The following is a 25511-nucleotide window of genomic DNA, read 5'->3' on the forward strand; positions in this document are numbered from 1 at the left end:
GACCTGTATTCTTTTTGATTGGCGTCTATCCTTCTATCAGTCTGTGTTTGTCTCTCCATAAGGGTGGAGACGGCTCTTGCAAGCTATGATGATAGTTGTGCTATTGCAGCCTCCATTCTCTCAAAGATGCTCTTGATTTCACATGGTTGCATGGTTGAGGGTGGTGTGTCTTAATGGTGATTGTTATATATTGGTTGGTTGCCATGGTATGATGTGTTTCGTGAATTATGGTAAGGTCTATGGTTGTTTGTTTGATGGTTGGGATTGTGAGTGTTGTGTTGATTTGATGGATAAGGTTTGTTGTGGTTTTGGTTATGGCTTTGTTGGTTTCCCTACCTAAAATTTGGGTAGTTCTTCCAGCCTGGGTTGTATGTCTTGGAGTTGGGGTCATATGGTGGTCTGGATGAGTTGTTCACATAATTAGCTTGTTCCCAGTCACCTTCAGATTCTGATGTACTTCCTTCTTGTTGAGGAGTTTGGTCTTGAATGGCTGAGACTTGATTAGCTTCCATCTTCTTGGTTAAGGCTACTAGTTGTGCTGCAATTGCCTTGTTTTGGGCTAACAAGGCGTCCACAGAATTGAGTTCTAGCACTCCTTTCTTCTGAGTTCTTTCTAAAGCATAGAAATACTCATTTTCAGCTACAGTGTCGATGACATCTATGGCTTCTTCAATGCTTTTCTTCTTGTTGAGTGAGCCTCCTGAAGAATGATCCACGACCTTCTTTGATTCATAGGTGATGAGCGGATAATTTATACGCTTTTTGGCATTATTTTTAGGTAGTTTTTAGTAAGTTCAAGCTACTTTTAGGGATGTTTTCATTAGTTTTTATGTTAAATTCACATTTCTGGACTTTACTATGAGTTTGTGTGTTTTTTTGTGATTTCAGGGAATTTCTGGCTGAAATTAAGGGACTTGAGCAAAACTCTGAAAAAGGCTGACAAAAGGACTGCTGATGCTGTTGGAATCTGACCTCCCTGCACACAAAATAGATTTTCAGGAGCTACAGAACTCCAAATGGCACGCTCTAAACGGCGTTGGAAAGTAGACATCCAGAGCTTTTCAGTAATATATAATAGTCTATACTTTATTCGGAAATTGATGACGTAAATTGGCGTTGAACGCCAAGTACACGCTGCTGTCTGGAGTTAAACGCCAGAAACACGTCATGATCCGGAGTTGAACGCCCAAAACACGTTATAACTTGGAGTTCAACTCCAAGAAAAGCCTCAGCTCGTGGATAGATCAAGATCAGCCCAAGCACACACCAAGTGGGCCCCGGAAGTGGATTTATGCATTAATTACTTACTCATGTAAACCCTAGTAGCTAGTTTAGTATAAATAAGACTTTTTACTAATGTATTAGTCGTCTTTTGACCACGTTTCATCTTTGGTCTCAGTTTTATTTTATTCTTCATCTTAAGAGGCTATTGATCACGTTTTAGGGGGCCTGCCATTCGGCCATGCCTGAACCTTTCACTTATGTATTTTCAACGGTGGAGTTTCTGCACACCATAGATTAAGGGTGTGGAGCTCTGCTGTACCTCAAGTTTCAATACAATTACTATTACTTTCTATTCAATTCTCTTTTATTCTTATTCTAAGATATACGTTGCACAACACTTTGATGAATGTGATGATCCGTGACACTTATCATCATTCTCACCTATGAACGCGCGTGACTGACAACCACTTCCGTTCTACCTTAGGCCGGGCACATATCTCTTAGATTCCCCAACAGAATCTTCGTGGTATAAGCTAGATAGATGGCGGCATTCATGGGGATCCGGAAAGTCTAACCTTGTCTGTGGTATTCCGAGTAGGATCCCGGGAATCCGGAAAGTCTAACCTTGTCTGTGGTATTCCGAGTAGGATTCCGGTATTGAATGACTGTGACGAGCTTCAAACTCCTGAAGGCTGGGCGTGATGACAAACGCAAAAGAATCAATGGATTCTACTCCAACCTGATTGAGAACCGACAGATGTTTAGCCGTGCTGTGACAGAGCATTTGGACCATTTTCACTGAGAGGATGGGATGTAGCCATCAACAAGGGTGATGCCTCCAGACGATTAGCCGTGCAGTGACAGCGCATAGGACCATTTTCCCGAGAGGATTGAAAGTAGCCATTGATGATGGTGATGCCCTACATATAGCTTGCCATGGAAAGGAGTAAGAAGGATTGGATGAAAGCAATAAGAAAGTAGAGATTCAAAAGGATTCTAGCATCTCCACACGCCTATCTGAAATTCCCACTATTGATTTACATAAGTATTTCTATCCCTTTTTATTTTCTATTTATTATTAATTTTTGAAACCCATAACCATTTAATCTGCCTAACTGAGATTTACAAGGTGACCATAGCTTGCTTCATACCAACAATCTCTGTGGGATCGACCCTTACTCACGTAAGGTATTACTTGGATGACCCAGTACACTTGCTGGTTAAGTTGAACGGAGTTGTGTCCACACATAGCCAAGAGCCATAATAATGATTCCATACAATAACAAAGAGTACTACATTGATGTGATCATAATTTCGTCCACCAAGTTTTTGGCGCCGTTGCCGGGGATTGTTCGAGTATGGACAACTGACGGTTCATCTTGTTGCTCAGATCAGGTAATTTTCTTTTCTAAAATCTTTTTCAAAATTTTTCTTTTCTTCTTCGTTTTTCCTAACTTTATTTTCGAAAAAAAAAAAATAAAAATCCAAAAAAATTAGAAAATCATAAAAATAAAAAATATTTTGTGTTTCTTGTTTGAGTCTTGAGTCAATTTTTAAGTTTGGTGTCATTTGCATGCTTTAAAAATTTTTCTTGCATTTTTCGAAAATTCCATGCATTCATGGTATTCTTCATGATCTTCAAGTTGTTCTTGATAAGTCCTCTTGTTTGATCTTGATGTTTTCTTGTTTTGTGTTGTTTGTTGTTTTTCATATGCACTTTTTTGTTTGTTAGAGTCCATGCATTAAAGAATTCTCTCAAAAGGTGTCTTGCATGTTTTCTTTGCATCAAAAATTTTTCAAAAATATGTTCTTGATGTTCATCATGATCTTCAAAGTGTTCTTGGTGTTCATCTTGACATTCATAGTGTTCTTGCATGCATCTTGTGTTTTGATCCAAAATTTTTATGTTTTGGGTCATGTTTGTGTTTTTTTCTCTCTCATAATTAAAAATTCAAAAATAAAAAATATATCTTTTCCTTTTTTCTCTCCAAATTTTCGAAATTTTGGGTTGACTTGGTCAAAAATTTTCAAAATTAGTTGTTTCTTACAAGTCAAGACAAATTTTCAATTTTAAAAAAAAATCTTATCTTTTCAAAATCTTTTTCAAAAATTATATCCTTTTCATTTTTTTCTATTTTTCGAAAATTTCAAAAATCTTTTTTTTTTTAAATATTTTCAAAATCTTTTTCTTACCTTTATATCAAATTTTTGAAAATGAGCTAACAATTAATGTGATTGATTCAAAAATTTGAAGTTTGTTACTTGCTTGTTAAGAAAGGTTCAATCTTTAAGTTCTAGAATCTTATCTTTTAGTTTCTTGTTAGTAATTAATTTTAATTTTAAAAATTAAATCTTTTTCAAAATATCTTTTTCTTAAAAATTTTATCTTTTTATCTTATCTTTTTCAAAATTTGATTTCAAAAATATCTTATCTTATCTTATCTTCTTATCTTTTCAAATTTGATTTTAAAATCTTTTTCAACTAACTATTTGACTTTTTATTTGTTTCTTATCTTTTTCAAAATCAACTAACTACTTTTCCCTCTTTAATTTTCGAAAATATCTCATCTCCTTTTCAAAAATTCTTTTTAATTGTTTTAAATTTTAATTTCAATTACATCTTATCTCTAATTTTCGAAAATCACTAACCCTTTTTTAAAAATTATTTTCGAATTCTCTTCCTCTTCTCTTCTTCTATTTAATTATTTAATTACTAACACTTCTCTTCATCTCTCTTCATCTAAAAAAAATCCGAACCCACTCTTCTTCATTCTTCTTCCCTTTCTTTTTCTACTAATATAAAGGAATCTCTATACTGTGACATAGAGGATTCCTCTTCTTTTCTTGTTTTCTTCTCTTTCATATGAGCAGGAACAGGGAAAAAGGTACTCTTGTTAAAATCAATCCTGAACCTGAAAGGACTCTGAAAAAGAAACTAAGAGAAACTAAATTACAACAATCCAGAAACAACCTTTCAGAAATTTTTGAACAAGAGAAGGAGATGGCAGCCAAAAATAATAATAATGCAAAGAGAATGCTTGGTGACTTCACAAAGCCAACGTCCAAATTTGATGGAAGAAGCATCTCCATTCCTGCCATTGGAGCCAACAACTTTGAGCTGAAACCTCAGCTAGTTGCCTTAATGCAACAAAACTGCAAGTTTTATGGACTTCCATCTGAAGATCCTTATCAGTTTTTAACTGAGTTCTTGCAGATCTGTGAGACTGTAAAGACGAATGGAGTTGATCCTGAAGTCTACAGAGCTAGAATATGGTTGGATTCACAACCTAAGGATAGCCTGGACTCTTGGGATAAGCTGGTCACGGCCTTCTTGGATAAATTCTTTCCTCCTCAAAAGCTGAGCAAGCTGAGAGTGGATGTTCAAACCTTCAAACAGAAAGATGGTGAATCCCTCTATGAAGCTTGGGAAAGATACAAGCAGCTGACCAAAAGGTGCCCATCTGACATGTTTTCAGAATGGACCATATTAGATATATTCTATTATGGTCTATCTAAATTTTCGAAAATGTCATTGGACCATTCTGCAGGTGGATCTATTCACCTAAAGAAAACGCCTGAAGAGGCTCAAGAACTCATTGATATGGTTGCAAACAACCAATTCATGTACACTTTTGAGAGGAATTCCGTGAATAATGGGATACCTCAGAAGAAAGGAGTTCTTGAAATTGATGCTCTGAATGCCATATTGGCTCAGAACAAAGTGTTGACTCAACAGGTCAACCTGATCTCTCAAAATCTGAATGGATGGCAACATGAATCCAACAGTACTAAAGAGGCAGCTTCTGAAGAAGCTTATGATCCTGAGAACCCTGCCATGGCAGAGGTTAATTACATGGGTGAACCTTATGGAAACACCTATAACTAATCATGGAGAAATCATCCAAATTTCTCATGGAAGGATCAACAAAAGCCTCAACAAGGCTTTAACAATGGTGGACGCAATAGGCTGAGCAATAGCAAGCCTTTTCCATCATCTTCTCAGCAACAGCCAGAGAATTCTGAACAAAATACTTCTAATTTAGCCAATCTAGTATCTGATCTGTCAAAGGCCACTTTCAGTTTCATGAGTGAAACAAGATCCTCCATCAGAAATCTGGAGGCACAAGTGGGCCAGCTGAGTAAGAAAGTCATTGAAACTCCTCCCAGTGTTCTCCTAAGCAATACAGAAGAGAATCCAAAAGGAGAGTGCATGGCCATTGATATAATCAATAAAGCCGAATGCACAAGGGAGGAGGAGGATGAAAATCCTAGTAAGGAAGACCTCCTGGGACGTCCCTCAAGCAAGAAGGAGTTTCCTATTAAGGATCTAAAGGAATCTGAGGCTCATATAGAGACCATAGAGATTCCATTAAATCTCCTTCTGCCATTCATGAGCTCTGAAGACTATTCTTCCTCGGAAGAGGATGAAGATGTGACTGAAGATCAAGTTGCTCGATATTTAGGAGCTATCATGAAGCTGAATGCCAAGTTGTTTGGTAATGAGACTTGGGAAAGTGAACCTCCCTTGCTCATTAGTGAACTGGATACCTGGATTCAGCAAATTTTACCTCAAAAGAAACAAGATCCTGGCAAGTTCTTAATACCTTGTACCATAGGCACCATGACCTTTGCAAAAGCTCTGTGTGATCTGGGGTCAGGGATAAATCTTATGCCACTCTCTGTAATGGAGAAGCTGGGGATCATTGAGGTACAACCTGCCTTGTTCTCATTACAATTGGCAGACAAGTCATTGAGACAAGCTTATGGAATAGTAGAGGACGTATTAGTAAAGGTTGAAGGCCTTTACATCCCTGCTGATTTCATAATCTTAGACACTAGGAAGGAAGAGGATGAATGCATCATCCTTGGAAGACCTTTCCTAGCCACAGCAGGAGCTGTGATAGATGTCAACAGAGGTGAATTAGTCCTTCAATTGAATGGGGACTACCTTGTGTTTAAGGCACATGGCCATCCCTCTGTGACAAAAGAGAGTAAGCATGAAGAGCTTCTCTCAGTTCAGAGTCAAGAAGAGCCCCCACAGTCAAACTCTAAGTTTGGTGTTGGGAGGCCACAACCAAACTCTAAGTTTGGTGTTAAGACCCCATATCCAAACTCTAAGTTTGGTGTTGGGACTATACAACATTGACCTGATCACCTTGTGGCTCCATGAGAGTCTACTATCAAGCTATTGACATTAAAGAAGCGCTTGTTGGGAGGCAACCCAATGATATTTATCTAATTTTTATTTTATTTTATTTTATTTTTATTTTGTGTTTTATTAGGTACATGATCATGTGGAGTCACGAAAAAAATATAAAAATTAAAAACAGAATCAAAAATAGCAGAAGAAAAATCACACCCTAGAGGAAGCACAGGCTGGCGTTCAACGCCAGTAAGGAGCATCTGGCTGGCGTTCAACGCCAGAACAGAGCATGAATCTGGCGCTGAACGCCAGAAACAAGCAACATTCTGGCGCTGAACGCCAAGAATGTGCCTAGAAGAAAAGCTGGCACTGAACGCCAGTAACAAGCATGAAACTGGCGTTCAACGCCAGAAATATGCTTTACATGGGCGTTGAACGCCCAGAACGTGCACCACTCGGCGTTTAAACGCCAGAATGGTGTGGAAAGGCATTTTACATGCCTATTTGGTGCAGGGATGGAATTCCTTGACACCTCAGGATCTGTGGACCCCACAGGATCACCTCAGGATCTGTGGACCCCACAGGATCCCCACCTACTATATTCCCACCCTATCTCCTAATCCTATTTTACTCTTCCCCATGTCACACTTCCCAAAAACCCTTCACCAATCACCTCAATCACCCTTCACCAATCACTTATTCACCACTCACATCCATTCACTCTTCCCCATAAACCCCACATACCTTCAAAATTCAAAAACATTTTCCCACCCAATCCCACCCTAAATGGCCAAACCTACCCTCTCCCCTCTCCCTATATATACCCTTCCATTCTACTTCATTTTCACACAACACTACCCCCTCTACTATACCTTGGCCGAATCCATCTCCCCTCACTCTTCTCCATTTTCTTCTTCTTCTTCTTCTTATCTTTTTTCTTCTCTTACTCGAGGGCGAGCAATATTTTAAGTTTGGTATGGTAAAAGCATAAGCTTTTTGTTTTTCCATTATCATCAATGGCACCTAAGGCCGGAGAATCCTCTAGAAAAGGAAAAGGGAAGACAAAAGCTTCCACCTCCGAGTCATGGGAGATGGAAAGATTCATCTCCAAGAGCCATCAAGACCACTTCTATGATGTTGTGGCAAAGAGGAAGGTGATCCCTGAGGTCCCTTTTAAGCTCAAGAAAAATGAGTATCCGGAGATCCGACATGAAATCCGAAGAAGAGGTTGGGAAGTCCTAACCAACCCCATGCAACAAGTCGGAATCTTAATGGTTCAAGAGTTCTATGCCAATGCATGGATCACCAGGAACCATGATCAAAGTTTGAACCCGAGTCCAAAGAATTATCTCACAATGGTTCGGGGGAAATACTTAGATTTTAGTCCGGAGAATGTGAGGTTGGCGTTCCACTTGCCCATGATGCAAGGAGATGAACGCCCCTACACTAGAAGGGTCAACTTTAATCAAAGGTTGGACAAAGTCCTAATGGACATATGTGTGGAAGGAGCTCAATGGAAGAGAGACTCCAAAGGCAAGCCAGTCCAACTAAGAAGACTGGACTTCAAGCCTGTAGCTAGAGGATGGTTGGAGTTCATTCAACGCTCCATCATTCCCACTAGCAACCGATCTGAAGTTACTGTGGATCGGGCCATCATGATTCATAGCATCATGATTGTAGAGGAAGTAGAAGTTCATGAAGTCATCTCCAATAAATTTTACCAAATAGCCGAAAAGCCCTCCACCATGGCAAGGCTAGCTTTTCCTCACCTTATTTGCCATCTATGTTACTCAGCTGGAGTTATCATAGAAGGAGACATCTCCATTGAAGAGGATAAGCCCATCACCAAGAAGAGGATGGAGCAAGCAAGAGAGACCCTCCACGGTTCTCAAGAGATGCATGAGGAAGCTCATCATCAAGAATTCCCTGAGATGCCTCAAGGGATGCACTTTCCTCCCAACAACTATTGGGAACAACTCAATACTTCCTTAGAAGATTTGAGCCACAATGTGGAACAATTAAGGGTGGAACATCATGAGCACTCCATCATTCTCCAAGAAATAAGAGAAGATCAAAGAACAATGAAGGAGGAGCAACAAAGGCAAGGAAGGGACATAGAAGAGCTTAAAGACATTGTTGGTCCTTCAAGAAGAAGACGCCACTAAGGTGGATTCATTCCTTGTTCTTATTACTTTCTGTTTTTCGGTTTCTATGTTATGTTTATCTATATTTTGTGTCTCTACTTCATGATCATTAGTATGTAGTAACCATGTCTTAAAGCTATGAATAAAATCCATTAATCCTTCACCTCTCTTAAATGAAATATGCTTTAATTCAAAAAGAACAAGAAGTACATGAATTTCGAATTTATCCTTGAATTTAATTTAATTATATTGATGTGGTGACAATACTTTTTGTTTTCTGAATGAATGCTTGAACAGTGCATAATTTTTGATCTTGTTGTTTATAAATGTTAAAACTGTTGGCTCTTGAAAGAATGATGAACAAAGAGAAATGTTATTGATGATCTGAAAAATCATGAAATTGATTCTTGAAGCAAGAAAAAGCAGTGAAAAAGAAAGCTTGCGAAAAAAATAAAAAAAATTGGAGGAAAAAAAAAGAAAGAAAAAGAAAAAGCAAGCAGAAAAAGCCAATAGCCCTTAAAACCAAAAGGCAAGGGTAAAAAAGGATCCAAGGCTTTGAGCATCAATGGATAGGAGGGCCCAAGGAAATAAATACAGGCCTAAGCGGCTAATTCAAGCTGTCCTTAACCATGTGCTTGTGTCATGAAGGTCCAAGTGAAAAGCTTGAGACTGAGTGGTTAAAGTCATGATCCAAAGCAAAAGAGTGTGCTTAAGAGCTCTGGACACCACTAACTGGGGACTCTAGCAAAGCTGAGTCACAATCTGAAAAGGTTCACCCAGTTATGTGTCTGTGGCATTTATGTATCCGGTGGTAATACTGGAAAACAAAGTGCTCAGGGCCACGGCCAAGACTCATAAGTAGATGTGTTCAAGAATCAACATGCTTAACTAGGAAAGTCAATAATACTATCCGAAATTCTAAGTTCCTAGAGAAGCCAATCATTCTAAACTTCAAAGGAAAAAGTGAGATGCCAAAACTATTCAGAAGCAAAAAGCTACAAGTCCCGCTCATCTAATTATAATTAACATTCATTGATATTTTGGAATTTATAGTATATTCTCTTCTTTTTATCCTATTTGATTTTCAGTTGCTTGGGGACAAGCAACAATTTAAGTTTGGTGTTGTGATGAGCGGATAATTTATACGCTTTTTGGCATTGTTTTTAGGTAGTTTTTAGTAAGTTCAAGTTACTTTTAGGGATGTTTTCATTAGTTTTTATGTTAAATTCACATTTCTGGACTTTACTATGAGTTTGTGTATTTTTCTATGATTTCAGGGAATTTCTGGCAGAAATTGAGGGACTTGAGCAAAACTCTGAAAAAGGTTGACAAAAGGACTGCTGATGTTGTTGGAATCTGACCTCCCTGCACTCAAAATGGATTTTCGGGAGCTACAGAAATCCAAATGGCGCGCTCTCAATGGCTTTGGAAAGTAGACATACAGAGCTTTCCAGCAATATATAATAGTCTATACTTTATTCGGAAATTGACGACGTAAATTGGCATTGAACGCCAAGTACACGCTGCTGTCTGGAGTTAAACGCCAGAAACACGTCATGATCCGGAGTTGAACGCCCAAAACACGTTATAACTTGGAGTTCAACTCCAAGAAAAGCCTCAGCTCGTGGATAGATCAAGCTCAGCCCAAGCACACACCAAGTAGGCCCCGAAAGTGGATTTATGCATTAATTACTTACTCATGTAAACCCTAGTAGCTAGTTTAGTATAAATAAGACTTTTTACTAATGTATTAGTCGTCTTTTGACCACATTTCATCTATGGTCTCAGTTTTGTTTTATTCTTCATCTTAAGAGGCTATTGATCACGTTTTAGGGGGCTGGCCATTCGGCCATGCCTGAACCTTTCACTTATGTATTTTCAACGGTGGAGTTTCTGCACACCATAGATTAAGGGTGTGGAGCTCTGCTGTACCTCAAGTTTCAATACAATTACTATTACTTTCTATTCAATTCTCTTTTATTCTTATTCCAAGATATACGTTGCACAACACTTTGAAGAATGTGATGATCTGTGACACTCATCATCATTCTCACCTATGAACGCGCGTGACTGACAACCACTTCCGTTCTACCTTAGGCCGGGCGCATATCTCTTAGATTCCCCAATAGAATCTTCGTGGTATAAGCTAGATAGATGGCGGCATTCATGGGGATCCGAAAAGTCTAACCTTGTCTGTGGTATTCCGAGTAGGATCCCGGGAATCCGGAAAGTCTAACCTTGTCTGTGGTATTCCGAGTAGGATTCCGGTATTGAATGACTGTGACGAGCTTCAAACTCCTGAAGGCTGGGCGTGATGACAAACGCAAAAGAATCAATAGATTCTACTCCAACCTGATTGAGAACCGACAGATGATTAGCCGTGCTGTGACAGAGCATTTGGACCATTTTCACTGAGAGGATGGGATGTAGCCATCAACAAGGGTGATGCCTCCAGACGATTAGCCGTGCAGTGAAAGCGCATAGGACCATTTTCCCGAGAGGGTTGAAAGTAGCCATTGATGATGGTGATGCCCTACATACAGCTTGCCATGGAAAGGAGTAAGAAGGATTGGATGAAAGTAATAAGAAAGTAGAGATTCAAAAGGATTCTAGCATCTCCACACGCCTATATGAAATTCCCACTATTGATTTACATAAGTATTTCTATCCCTTTTTATTTTCTATTTATTATTAATTTTTGAAACCCATAACCATTTAATCTGCCTAACTGAGATTTACAAGGTGACCATAGCTTGCTTCATACCAACAATCTCTGTGGGATCGACCCTTACTCACGTAAGGTATTACTTGGATGACCCAGTACACTTGCTGGTTAAGTTGAACGGAGTTGTGTCCACACATAGCCAAGAGCCATAATAATGATTCCATACAATAACAAAGAGTACTACATTGATGTGATCACAATTTCATCCACCAATAGGACAGCCCTTCATTGAAGATGTGTAGTTGTACCCACTCATTGAGCATTTCTGGTGGGCATCTTCTTGTCAAATCTTTGAATCTCTCCTAGACCTCATAGAGTGTTTAATCATCTTGTTGTCTGAAAGTTTACACCTCAGCTCTTAGCCTGTTGATTCTTTGTGGAGGGTAAAATCTTGCAAGGAATCTGTTTACAACATCATCCCATGTGGTTAAGCTCTCCTTGGGAAATGCTTCCAACCACTTTATTGCCTTGTCTCTGAGTGAGAAAGGGAATAAAAGTAGCTTGTAGGTGTCCAGATGTACACCATTTGTCTTTACAGTGTCACATATCCTCAAGAATGTATTGAGATGTTGGTTTGGGTCCTCCTGGGTACCTCCTCCATATGAACAATTATTCTGGACAAATGTGATGAGTTGAGGTTTCAACTCAAAGTTATTGGCATGAATTGTTGGCTTTAGGATGCTGCTGCCACAGTTTCCTGGATTTGAGTTGATATAGGAGCCTAAGACTCTCCTTTCTTGCCCAACATGATTTCCAGCTTCCTCTCCAACATGGTTATGTGCTTCTTCCTCCATAGTGGTTTCTATATCTTCCTCCACTTCTTCTTCTCCAACTATGCCTTTGCCTCTTGCTTCCCTCCTTAATCTAAGGAAGGTCCTCTCAGGTTCACTATCGAAGGGAGATACAGTTCTTCCACTACAAGAAAAAGGCGCATTTGTAACAAAAAATATTGTTACAAAACGTCGAAATTTTGAAACAAAAGTTTTTTGTAACAAAAAAAGGGTCCATTGCAGTAAGTCCCGTTACAAAAAGTTTTTGTAACGAAAAATAGAACTGTTACAATTCAATACCATATTTTGTAACAATTTTTTCTGATACAAAAAACTAGAAGCCGTTACAAAAGTGGTAACAAATTTTGATCTTGAAGGTATTTTTCGTAACAGTCAATTTTTTTCCCTATCAAAAAATTTTGTTACAAAATGTAACATGATTTTGTAACATTTTTTTTCTTTAGTTACGAAAGCAAATTAATTATTTTGTAACAATTTTTTTTATTACAAATTACATGCATAATTTACTAAATTATTTTTTTAATTAACTAATATATTAACTATTTTACTAAGCAAGTCTACATTTATATAATATGTAAAAACATACATAATTCAAACATGCATTATTTATCTAACATTGTTTTAAAACAAAATAACATTAGTGAGTACATTGATTAGTTCTACATGTTATATGTCTTACACAAGTTCAACCAAAAGTTAAAAGTTCTAACATAGATTAGTGTCTCTATGAATCAAAATATTCTTGAGCCCTCAAGGTAGCATGTGGTCACCATTTCAGCACTCCTGTAAATAAGAAAAACCGAAACAAAAAGTTAGGTGCATAGTCAAAAGTTCCTTAAGTTCAAAAAGTTTCTAAATTTTCAAAACAAGCAAGTTTGTATTCACTTCTCAACAATTCAAAATGCCAAAATAAGTGATACACATGTATGTGTAGAGCACATAATCAAGTAAATATCAATCACAAGTAAGTGGCATAAATTAAAACAATTTGGTATTGACTAAGTTAGAAACATAAAGAAACATGTAAGCCAAAGAACATTCAAACACCAAATTCCAATGAAGCATAAAAGTCACAAGGTTGAGACAAGACTTGAAAAATTCATGCCCTATGTGACTTAAGGTAAGTTAGGCATGAATAAAATAAATCAAATTAGCCACATTGGTAGAAATAAATCTTTAACCTTGGGAGAGCATGCAAAAGAGGCTCTTTTTTTAAAAGAATTTCAAGTTCGTGTTCAATTTGAAAATTCACTTGAACTATTCAATGCATAGGAGTAATTTAGTATGAAAAAAAGGGCAAAGAATGTTAAAGGCATGACCACAACTTGCAAAGAAATATCTTGAGGCAATCAGAAATCATGTAGCAAACAAGGGTCTATTTTGACACAGAAATTCGTCAAATAGAACTTGTTTGCTCAAACAACACAATGCAGTTTAATTGATCAACCAAATAAAACAACAACTAAATAGTGAATAACAAAATCCGAAGCTTCCAGCTTCCAACAACCAAAACAGTGAAGCACTTAGCCGGATAATCAATCAATTGAGCTTAGCAATAGTTGAAAACCAAAAGCAATTAAATACCAACTCAATCAATTAATTGAATCAAAGATGAATATTGAAAATAGATTAAGATAAATTCCGGCAGCATTTCAGCAGTAAATTTGCCTATTTCACAATTTCAATCAATCAATTCAAATTTCATATGAATTCTTTGACAGTTAAAAACACAAAAAATCATAATGAATTCATAAGAAGCAAGTAAATAAGCAAATTCCAGCAAGAAAACATGAGGATACAATTAAAACCAATCCAACCAGCAAGAAGCAGAGCAGCACTGAACAAAATAGCAATCAATGACCCATCATACAGCACCCAAAACAGTAAAATGAACAAAGGTAATGGATTCAGGAAGCATTCTATTCATTGAAGTCAATAACCATTACACTTGCAAGCAATAGGGGCACAACAGTTTATCCATTAATTCAACAGAAAATCAATCAAGCCAAACTAAATGATTTCAGCAACAGATTTATCAATAAAACCAATCTCAGTTCAGCAACCATCATATATTCCAACACAAACAACAATAACTCAGCAGCATTTCCCTTCTCATTGAATTTAAGAATCATTTAACAAGCAAGCAATGAGGGGGAAAAATCAGCAGTAACCAACAGCAAGTATAGAGCAACAATAACAACTTAATGTGAGAAATTATTCAACAACAAATGCACACACAATGCAATCACTATAAGCACAAGTAACTATTCGAAAGGTATTTATGTCATTTCCAACAACATATTACACCAATTGAAACTATGATAACATTAAATGAATTCAAGGACTGAAGCCATAAACAATTAACTTTACAATCAGAAGTTCAGATCTTAACACCATAATCAAATTATTTACCCCAAAAATAGGCGCTATTGAGAAGGATTTGCAGCTGCGTTTGACACAATCACATCTATATTTCCACATTTATGTAATGTTCAACAGCATATTCAATTTGATCCATCAAAATACATAAATCACAATAATCTCTCATCAAACAATTTATAATTCAATTTCAAAAAATCAACGAATTCAACCAAATTCCACTCAAAAATCTCAATCATTCCAATCATAATTTCAGCCACACAACTCAATTAATTCAGTATAGAGTCAGAACTTTTCAACAATTCCATCAAAATCAGAAAAACCAATATCAATTTCTGCTTCAAACACTCACAACAAAGCCCAAAAACATTCACAGCCATAACCTGAATTCAATACTCCAATTGAAACACTAAAACATCATCAAACTTAATACAAATTTCACAATCTCAAACCAAGCTTATTTCTATCAATTAGTCTCTCATAACAACAAAACCAATTACATTCACAGCAACAATCCAAACTCAATTCATCAATTATCCATACGAGAGCTTTTCAATAATTAACTCGACATATTTCAATTTAATAAATTAAACTAAATCATTGTTCACAACAGCATCTAAATTCAATCACAGCTCAGAATAATCACAACAACTAACTAATTTCAAATGCATTTCAAGTCATTCATGTCAATTAAGAAATTCTTAACCATGGCGGTGCATGACTCACCGGCGACTGTGGCAGCAACGGCAACGTAACTTATTATAAGCACTTTATTCAATACAAATAGTTTCAGCAACATGCTTTAAGATAAAACAAATTGGTAGAACAAGGTAGAATCAGAAACAAGGTAGGGCTTACCAAAACAGTTGCGGTTTAACGGTTCAAAACGGAGCCAGAGCAACAGCAACAGTAACTCCAGCAGCTGCAGTGGAGTTCTTGTCAGATTTTAGAAACCAGAAGCAGAACTGGCTAGCCTCTCTCTCTCACCAGCGACAGCGGCTCTGACCAAACTAGCAACGGTGGCTCCGACCACACCGGCGGCGGCTCCTCCAACGACGGCAACGCGGGGCTTGACGATGACAAACCCTAGTAGCAGCGGTGGCAGGAGTGGCTTCGACAGCAGCATCCAAGTGCGGTGGTGATGCAGCAGAGGCTCTCTCTTCCACTGACGCTCGCACGGCTCTTCCTTCTTCCCTGAACGATGTCGACGAACAGAGGTGGCGGCTCCTTGGACGACAGCGGCGGCGCGACCAAGGACGAACGCGCGGCTTCGGCGGCGATGGTGGTTGCGACCTCGACGGCGAGATGACGCGGCGAAACCGGAATCAACGCGGGACGATGGCTTCTCTTCTCCTCCTGCATCGCGAGCTCTGTCTCTCCCCTTGTCAATGATGGCGGCGTATGAACAGCGGCCATGGCGCGGCGACTGGATGACGGCAGTAGCACGTCCTCTCTCTCTATCCTCCCTCTGCTCTATGTGCTCTCCCTTTCCTCCTCCCCACTCGGTTCTTCCCACTTCTCTATTCCCTTTCTTCATTTCTTCTGTATGTGGGTGTATAGGCCTTGGGGGCGGTGGATGGTGAGTGGCTGTGAGGTTAGGATTTAATTTAGGGTAAAATAGGATTTTGTGTATGTATGAAATTTGGGATTTTGAGTTAATCAAGAATCTAATTGTATCTCTAAAATTATTCTAAAATATTATTTATTATATTAAAATATTAATTGATTTGAAATCAATTAATCTAATTAAAATTATAAGGTAATATAATTAATTTTTTTATTTATAAAATTATTTGTATTAAATTCTGAAATCTCAATTATTTAAATCAAATTATATAAAATTTTTTATTATTTTTTATTTGCTAAACTTTATAATTTAAATATAGAAAATAATTCGATAATTATAAAATCAGATAAAACCTTAAATTACTTTAAACTCAATTAATCAAAATTTGTTTTAATTATCTTTAATAAAATAATTTCAGAGATTAAATACTTAATGATAAATAAATCTAAATTAGCTCTTAATAAAATCTTCTAAAATTTCTAGGTCTTACAATTCTATAATACTTCTATTATTGAATTTTAATTTCAAATGACCAATTATAAAATTTGCACAAGAATATTAATTAATTTAACTTCAAATATTAATAAAACTAATTTAATTACTCTTAATAGATTAGTTTATAAAATAAGAAGTTTAAATTAATAATAAGTTATAACTTTTTCATGATAAAAGTTACTTAAATTAAGCTATATAATTCTTTCTTATTTTTCAATTACTAAAATTACTCAAAATATTCAATTATAATAAAATTACTTAAGAATCTTAATTGATTTATAATGAAATCATCTCCGAATCTATTTAATTATTTCTAATAAAATAATTTCTAAAATTATAAAGTTTAAACTTAATAAAATAAAATCACAATTTATTTATATTTAGATTTTAAAAAATGCAGGATGTTACAAAATAAAATTATTTTGAAAAAAATATATACACAATTTTTTTTACTCTTAAAGTGTTTAACATTTTGAAAAAAAAATTGTTATAAAATATATTTATATTTTGTGACAAATAATTAACTTGTTACAAATAATATTAAATTTTCTGACAAATTAATTTTTTGTTACAAAATAATTGGAGTTTTTGAAACAAAAAATGGTTTTGTTACAAAACAATTAGAGTTTTTGAAACAAAAAACAAAATTTGTTACAAAATATTTTAAATTTTTGCACCTTGTTTTTTTTTTTTGTTACAAAATATTGTAATATTTTGTAACAAAACACCGTCTCGTTACAAAAACTAACATAATTTGTAACAAAATAAAAAAGGTTGTTACAAAATAGTATCATATTTTGCAACAACTTGTAATGTTGTTACAAAACATTATTCTTTTGTAACAATCACATATTATTATTACAAAATACTATTTTTTTGTAACAATTTTAAATTTGATACAAATTTTTTGTTACAAATGTTCCATTTTCTTGTAGTGTTCCTCTTCTACCTGTCATACACTTAGCAAATAACCATCAGAGAACAAGTGAAGTAAAAAGAATTATTGAGATTAGTGGTTAGCTTTGTTGATGCAATTAATCAAACAATTAGAAGGATGGAATATGGACAATGGATAACTAAAATAATCTAGAAAAAAGGATAGAAATCAGAATAGAGACGAAAAAAATAAAAGGCACTAAAAAATATAAAATAACAAGGAAATTAAATTGCTTAATCTAGCTCTCCAATCAATTTAATCACTGTCAAATTTAAACCAATCCCCAGCAACGGCACCATAAAACTTGATGGAGTTTTGGATTCACCCCTCATATAAAAATGATGAATCCACTCTTTTGGCAAGCGCACCAAAATTATCGTTAAGTAATAACCCACAGTGGAGTGGGATTGTATCCACAGAGATTGGTAAATTTGAACAGTTTTAATCAATTGATGAATTAGTCAAGCGGGACAGATAGATTGTAATTGCAGAATTATAGTTGGCAGAAATGTAAACAGCTAAATTGTAAAGGAAATAAATAAAGTGCGTAAATAGAAATAGCAGAATGTAAGGTGCAGAATCATAAATGACTTAATTGTAAATGGGAATGGAGAATTGCAGAATGTAAAAGTAAGCTATAAAGAAAGTGGTAGATAAGAATGGGGAAATTCATTGAGATCAGGAGATGTTGTCTCTTTGGATCAATTCCAGCTTATATCCTCTTCAATCATGCAACTCATTGACCTCTTGGCAATAATAATTGATTAAGCCCCAATCCCTTGGTGACTCAATCTCTCAGATCTTGATCAATAACCAATTCCTTGGTCTAATTGTTCATGAAGAAAGATATGCTTGGTCCCTGATTATACCACACATCCTCATAGGTCTAAGTAGATGGAGGATTATATGTCACCATATCCAAACACCAAAACCCAGATCCTACTCAAGTGTGAGAAGGGATTTCAAGCATGGTTTCATGTTTCCTTTTCCAAGGTTCCCATGAAACCCATTTTTGCATTAAATCTCTTTTCCAAGATAATTGAACACTAAGCATGGAAAATGAAATTCCTTCTAGCAAATCAAAGAGAAGATGAAGAGAAGAAGAATTTCACTATCATCAATCCATCAAGTACAACAGAGCTCCCTCTCTCAATGAGAGGGAATTTAGCTACTCATATCTCAAAGAAAAGTACTCAAAAGTAAAGAAGATGATGAAGTGTAAAAGTGGATCTCAAACTTAGCTCCCTAACTGCTTAACCCCATTTTTCAGTACTTCTTGGGGGTATTTATACTACTCCTAGCTCTCAAAATAAAAGAATTACAAAAGTGAAAAAGGAAAATTACAATTTGGAGGGAAAAGAAACTCAATAAGCGTGACTTCCCAGCTGGTGTGTGGCTGGCACTTCTGTGGCGTGCCACTTGCTCCTCCAATTCTGGCTTGGCATGCCACGCCCGGTCCCTCAAGTGGCACGCTCCTCATCAATAACATCCCTGGCGTGCCACGCCTTCGAGCTTAAGTGGCACGCCCTAGCCTTTTTTCTCTTCTTCTTGCCTTTGGAGACTTGAACTAGCGTGGCATGCCCAGGGTCTGGCATGCCATGCCCTTGCTGCATGCTTGATCAAGTTCTCTGGAAAGTTAAACTAGCGTGGCATGCCCTTTGTAAGCAAGTGATTCTTCTGTTTGGCGTACCACGCCACGAATTCAAGTGGCACGCTCCAATAGCTTTTACTTCCTAAATGACACTGGCGTGCCACGCCTGGGGTTCAAGTGGCACGCCCAAATAAGGAATAGTGGATGGCATGCCACGCCCTCGATGCCAAGTAGCACGCCCATGTGTTTGGCCTCCCTCATCCTCTCTAGAAACTTGTACCAGCGTACGACGCCTAGAGGCTGGCATGCCACGCCCATGATCTTGCCTTAGTTCCAGTAGCTGGCGTGCCACGCCCAGCACTTAAGTGGCATGCCATAGTGAGATTGTTGGACTGGTGTGCCATGCCTTCGATACCAAGTGGCACGCCCAGCCCTTGCTTTGGCCTCTTTGTGCATTGGCGTGCCACGCCTGGTCGCTCAAGTGGCACGCCTAAGTAGGATTGAGAGCCTGGTGTACCACGCCTTTGACCTTAAGTGGCACACCCAGACTTTATTGGCCTGCAGTCCCTTCTCTAGGATTTTGTACCAGCGTGCCACGCCATGCTGCTCAAGTGGCACGCCCATACATTTGTGGATTTCTCAAGCTTGGCGTGCCACGCTTGGTTCCTCAAGTGGCACGCCCAAGTGACTTTTTGATGCTGGCGTGCCACGCCTTCGATACCAAGTGGCACGCCCATAAAAGGTGATGGGTTAGGCGTGCCACGCCCACTTTAGTATCCTCCATTGTTGCTCTCTGGAACTTTGTACTAGTGTGCCATGCCCAGTTCCTGGCGTGCCACGCCCATGTGAATGCTTGAGAATCCTCCTCTGGAATTTAGTACTGGCGTGCCACGCCCAGCTCCTGGCGTGGCACGCTAGTTCATTTTTGTGGCGCTTGCTCTAAGTGGCACGCCAGCTTCACACACGTAGTTCATTTTTGTTGTTTTCTTCCCTTTTTTGATGTCCTTTTCACCTGAAATTCAGCATAACTCATCTCAAAGTAATGTACCATAATATTCATCAAAGAATTCATGAATTGCAATGATCAAGTGAGATTTATGCTCTTTTATGGTCCTCTTTATGCAAGAAAGAAAGGTAGATGATGCAAGTCATCACAACACCAAACTTAAACTTCGCTTGTCCCAAGCAAATCAATGTGAGTAGGCCTGTTATGAATTGAGACCTTGTCCTTGAATGAATGCAACATGACTAAGGGTAGGACTAAGTGTTCAACACATGTATGAATGTTTTAATATCATAAAGAACTCTTAGATCTTTGAGGGTTCTTTCAAGTATAAGCTTCAGGGGTCATTTCTATTGATTATCACCTTGAAGTAGTAAGAGTTGTTTCACTTTCTTTTTGGTTGTGCTATCTTGACCACGACTCTAAGTATTTTGTCTCAAGACAACCCTTTAGTTAGGCTTTCAATAAGCAGTGCCAAACCAGTTGGTTTTAGGGTACTAGGTGTTGAAACACCCCTAAGGATTTACTTGCCCAGGTCTCTTCTTGACACATCTTCACCATAAGCATCTACTAGGATCTTTAACTCTTTTTGAGCTTTTTAATGTTTCTTCCCTATCCTAGTAGTTGATGCTCAGAGCCTTGGGTCTTTATTGCTTACTACTTCTTGGTTCTATGGATATTCAAGGAGCACCCCTTAACTTTTTCTTGTTATACCTTCTAAGACTAGTTGCTCTCCATGTTTACTTCATTCAAGGTTCTACACTTAGTTCCTTGTTTCTTAGTTTGTTAAATAATCTCTCTTGGCCTTGGTCTCTCTTACTCTTGTTTTTGCACAGCTCACAGTAACTCTTATGGAGACAAGCTCTACTTTATTTATGTTAAAAAGGAAGACTTGAAATACATTGCATTTTCTTTCTTGTAGTTTAAAGGACTTATAAAGGACTTCAAGCATGAAATAAAACTAAGTAGAAAACATAAACTACCCTAGCAGGACTATTTATTCTTGACAGAAAGTAAATCAAACAAAAGCTTAAACAAGATTCAGAAATTAGAGAGTGTCAACCATGGGACTTAACAACCTTGAGTAGCTTAAATCTTCAGTTCATTGGCCTCTTTCCTTTGCCTTTCTTCTTGGAAGGGGAGGAATCATCTTCTTCCTTCATGGAGGACCCTTTTTGAGAGGTGGTCAGCTACCTTGTTCTCTGCTCTGCTCCTATCTTTAATCTCATTGTCAAACTCTTGGAGTAGCAGAATCCATCTTATTAATCTGGGCTTAGATTCTTGTTTGGTAAGCAAGTATTTAAGTGCTGCATGATCAGTGAATACAATTACTTTAGAGCTAATAACATATGATCTAAACTTTTCAAAAGCAAAGACTATGGCTAAATGTTCTTTCTCTGTTGTGGTGTAGTTCCTTTTATTCTCATTAAGGACCTTGCTAACATAGTAAATAACATGTACTAGCTTGTCTTTTCTCTGTCCTAGAACGGCACCAACAGCAAAATCAGATGCATCACACATTAATTCGAAGGGAAGATCCCAGCTAGGTGGTGCTATAATAGGTGCAGAGGAGAGTCTCTTCTTAAGCTCATCAAAGGCTACCATGCACTCTCTATCAAAAACAAAGGGAGTATTTGAGACAAGTTGGTTGCTAAGAGGTTTTGCAATCTTTAAAAAATCTTTAATAAACCTCCTATAGAACCCAGCGTGTCCCAAAAAGCTTCTGATTGCCATGACATTGCAATGTGGAGGTAACTTCTCTATTACTTCCACCTTTGCCTTGTCTACTTCTATGCCATTTTTAGAAATCTTGTGACCAAGAACCACCCTCTCAGTTACCATAAGATGGCACTTCTCCCAATTTAAAACCAAGTTAATTTCTTGGCACCTCTTTAGCACTAGGGCAAGATGACATAGGCAATCAGAATATGAATTTCCAAACACGGAAAATTTGTCCATGAATACTTCTATGAACTTCTCAACCATGTTTGAAAATATGGAGAGCATGCACCTTTGGAATGTTGCAGGTGTATTGCACAATCCAAAGGGCATCCTCCGGTAAGCAAAAACTCCATAGGGACAAGTAAAAGAGGTTTTTTCTGGTTCTTGGGGTCTACAACTATTTGGTTATAGCCAGATTAACCATCCAGGAAGTAGTAGTATTCGTGCTCTGCGAGTCTTTCAAGCATCTGGTCCATGAAGGGTAGGGGAAAGTGGTATTTCCGGGTAGCTTCATTGAGTTTCCGATAGTCAATGCACATGCGCCATCCGGTCACTGTCCTTGTGGGTATCAGTTCATTCTTTTCATTTGACACAATAGTAATCTCTCCCTTCTTTGGGACTACTTGCACCGAGCTTACCCAAGGGCTGTCTGAGATGGGGTAAATCACCCCTATTTGCCACAATTTCAACACTTCTTTTTGAACCACTTCATTCATGGTTGGATCCAGCCTATAGCATCCTTGTGTTGTCTCAACACTTGGATAAGTTCTTCTTCTTGTTCCTTACTCAAGCTTGAATTGATGATCACTGGGTAAGTGTTGTTGTCACCCAAGTATGCATATTTCAAGCTTGGTGGTAAGGTCTTCAGCTCTAGTTTTGATGCCTCTACTTCTTTGTTGTCCGTGGGGGTTAGTATGCTTGAATTTTTCATGATTCCTTGTGGTAGTTCTCCACTTGATGCTTGTTGTTCTAGCTCTATAGTTTTTTCATATTTTTCTTCTTCTAAAACTCTTTGAACTATCTGTTCTATGGTGTCTACCATCGTGCATTCTCCTATAGACTACTTGGGGTAACTCATTGCCTTAAAGACATTGAAGGCCATCTTCTCTTCATGCAATCTCAAGACTAATTCCCCTTTTTGCACATCAATAATGGCTCCGGCAGTAGCTAGGAATGGCCTTCCTAGGATGATTGATGTGTTGGCCTCTTCTTCCTAGGAAAATGTAATAACCTCAACTAATCAACCGGTTAATTAAGTGATTAATTGCCCAATTTAGATTCCTAAAAGTTAGAGAGAGAATTTAAGGATTTAAAGGTAATTTCTGGACCCAGTGGGTCTTTCTGAGTCAGAAAATGTGCTTTCTGCGAAAAACCGTAAAAAACCACAAACCAGAAGTTGAACCGGTTGAACTGGTTCAAGTCTGCCTGGTACCGCATGAGAATAGTGAAAACCGTAAAAAACTTTAGAAAAATATTTCAAATGGAAAATCGGGCGTTAATTTTAAAAGTTTGGCCCGAAGTTGGGCCAAACGGGCTAAAAACATTAACGGATTGGATCGGGCCCAAATTGGGCCCAAGCCCAGCATATAAAAAGTTCATTAGTGAACTCATTTCAGCACAACACACAAACAAACATACACATACATGCTTAAAAGTGAAGAAGGGAGAAACCCCATGGTTACTGTTCATACCCTGTGTCGAGTTGTCCGACCCGGGATGTTCTACAGACAAAGCGATCGACCTCTTCAGGTCAGGACGACCTGACCTCTTCTCAGAGAGCTCGGCCAAGTCAACAGGAAAGCCCAAAGAAGGGCCCTAACAGAGGATCGCGTACCAAAGCCCAAGGCAGTCCAAGCCCGCAGGGAGAAAAGCGGTCCCTTTGAAGATAAGATGACCTCACTCAAAAGATAAAGATAAGATAAGATAACTAACTTATCTTATCTAAGAAGGTCACTCTACACTATTATAAATATGCTAGAGCACCTAGGTATAACTCATACTCTGATTCTACTCAATACCTGCTTAATACCCTTGCTAACTTAAGCATCGGAGTCCCTTGCAGGTACCCCCACCCTCCGGGAACGAATGATCAGCACCACCATCAAGTCCAATAAATCGGACACAGCAGCTCCGACCATTACAGAAGATCTCATCTGAGATCGACCTATAGTTTCAGGTAACCCTCGGAACATTGGCGCCATTGCCGGGGAACTTGGAAGTCATCCCATCACCATGGCGGACAACCATGACAATGACCACACCTCAGATCTAGAGGAAAGAACGCCGCATAAAAATGCAGACGCCACCCCAAAAGATACTTCCCAAATCAATAACAAGAAGAACTCCCCAAACGAGGGAGCCATGGATGCATTTCAAGACCGGTTAAAACAACTTGAGGAAGAAGCCCGACGGCAACGAGAGGCTGAGAAGGACCTACAAAGGAAAATAAGGCAACGCCGGGAATTAGAGAACAAACTCCTAAAACTTGAAGCCGATGTCAAGACGAAAGCCAGCCGATCCACTCTCGAAGATAGCACTCGCAAGGAGCAAGACCCATTCACCAAGGAGATCATGAAGACAAAAATCCCAAAGGATTTTAAACTCCCAGACATGACCTTATACGACGGCACTATAGATCCAGGCCATCATCTCAGCAACTTGAGAAGCAGAATGTATCTCATCGACGCCTCAGATGTAGTTCGTTGCAAAGCCTTTCCAACTACTTTAACGAAAACATCAATTAAATGGTTCGACAACCTCCCTCCTAGGTCCATTGATGAGCGGATAATTTATATGCTTTTTGGCATTGTTTTTAGTATGTTTTTGGTAGTTTTAGTTGAGTTTTTATTATATTTTTTATTAGTTTTTAGTTAAAATTCACTTTTCTGGACTTTACTATGAGTTTGTGTGTTTTTCTGTGATTTCAGGTATTTTCTGACTGAAATTGAAGGTTCTGAGCAAAAATCTGATCCAGAGACTGAAAAGGACTGCAGATGCTGTTGGATTCTGACCTCCCTGCACTCGAAGTAGATTTTCTGGAGCTACAGAAGCCCAATTGGCGCGCTCTCAACGGCGTTGGAAAGTAGACATCCAGGGCTTTCCAGAAATATATAATAGTCCATACTTTGCCCAAGATTTGATGGCCCAAACCTGCGTAGCAAACCGGCCTCAGAAATTCCAGCGTTAAACGCCGGAACTGGCATAAAACTTGGAGTTAAACGCCCAAACTGGCATGAGAACTGGCGTTTAACTCCAGAAAACGTCTCTACACATAAAAGCTTCAATGCTCAGCCCAAGCACACACCAAGTGGGCCCGGAAGTGGATTTTTCTGTCATTTACTCATTTCTGTAAACCTTAGGATACTAGTTTACTACTTATAGGACCTTTTGACTTGGTAATCAGTACCGAATGCGACCTTATGACATTGTACACGTTTTCTTCTACAGTATGAGTCTCTAAACCCCATGGTTGGGGGTGAGGAGCTCTGCTGTGTCATGATGGATTAATGCAATTACTACTGTTTCTCATTCAATCATGCTTGCTTCCATTCTAAGATAATACTTGTTCTTAATCCGGATGAATGTGATGATCCGTGACAATCATCATCATTCTCAACCATGAACGTGTGACTGACAACCACCTCCGTTCTACCTTAGATTAAGTAGTTATCTCTTGGATTCTTTAATCGGAATCTTCGTGGTATAAGCTAGACTGATGGCGGCATTCAAGAGAATCCGGAAGGTCTAAACCTTGTCTGTGGTATTCTGAGTAGGATTCAATGACTGAATG

At 38.1% G+C, this 25511-nt stretch overlaps 1 non-coding gene across 1 annotated transcript; it reads right to left on the reverse strand.

Moving 5' to 3' along the window:
* Positions 1-4588: 4588 nt before the first annotated feature.
* LOC130984518 (small nucleolar RNA R71) lies at positions 4589-4692 on the reverse strand. The gene has a single exon (XR_009088452.1). It is a non-coding gene; the product is annotated as a small nucleolar RNA R71 (small nucleolar RNA).
* Positions 4693-25511: the final 20819 nt, after the last annotated feature.

Source organism: Arachis stenosperma, chromosome 5 (genome assembly GCF_014773155.1).
Source record: "Arachis stenosperma cultivar V10309 chromosome 5, arast.V10309.gnm1.PFL2, whole genome shotgun sequence".
NCBI classification, from domain to species: domain Eukaryota; kingdom Viridiplantae; phylum Streptophyta; class Magnoliopsida; order Fabales; family Fabaceae; genus Arachis; species Arachis stenosperma.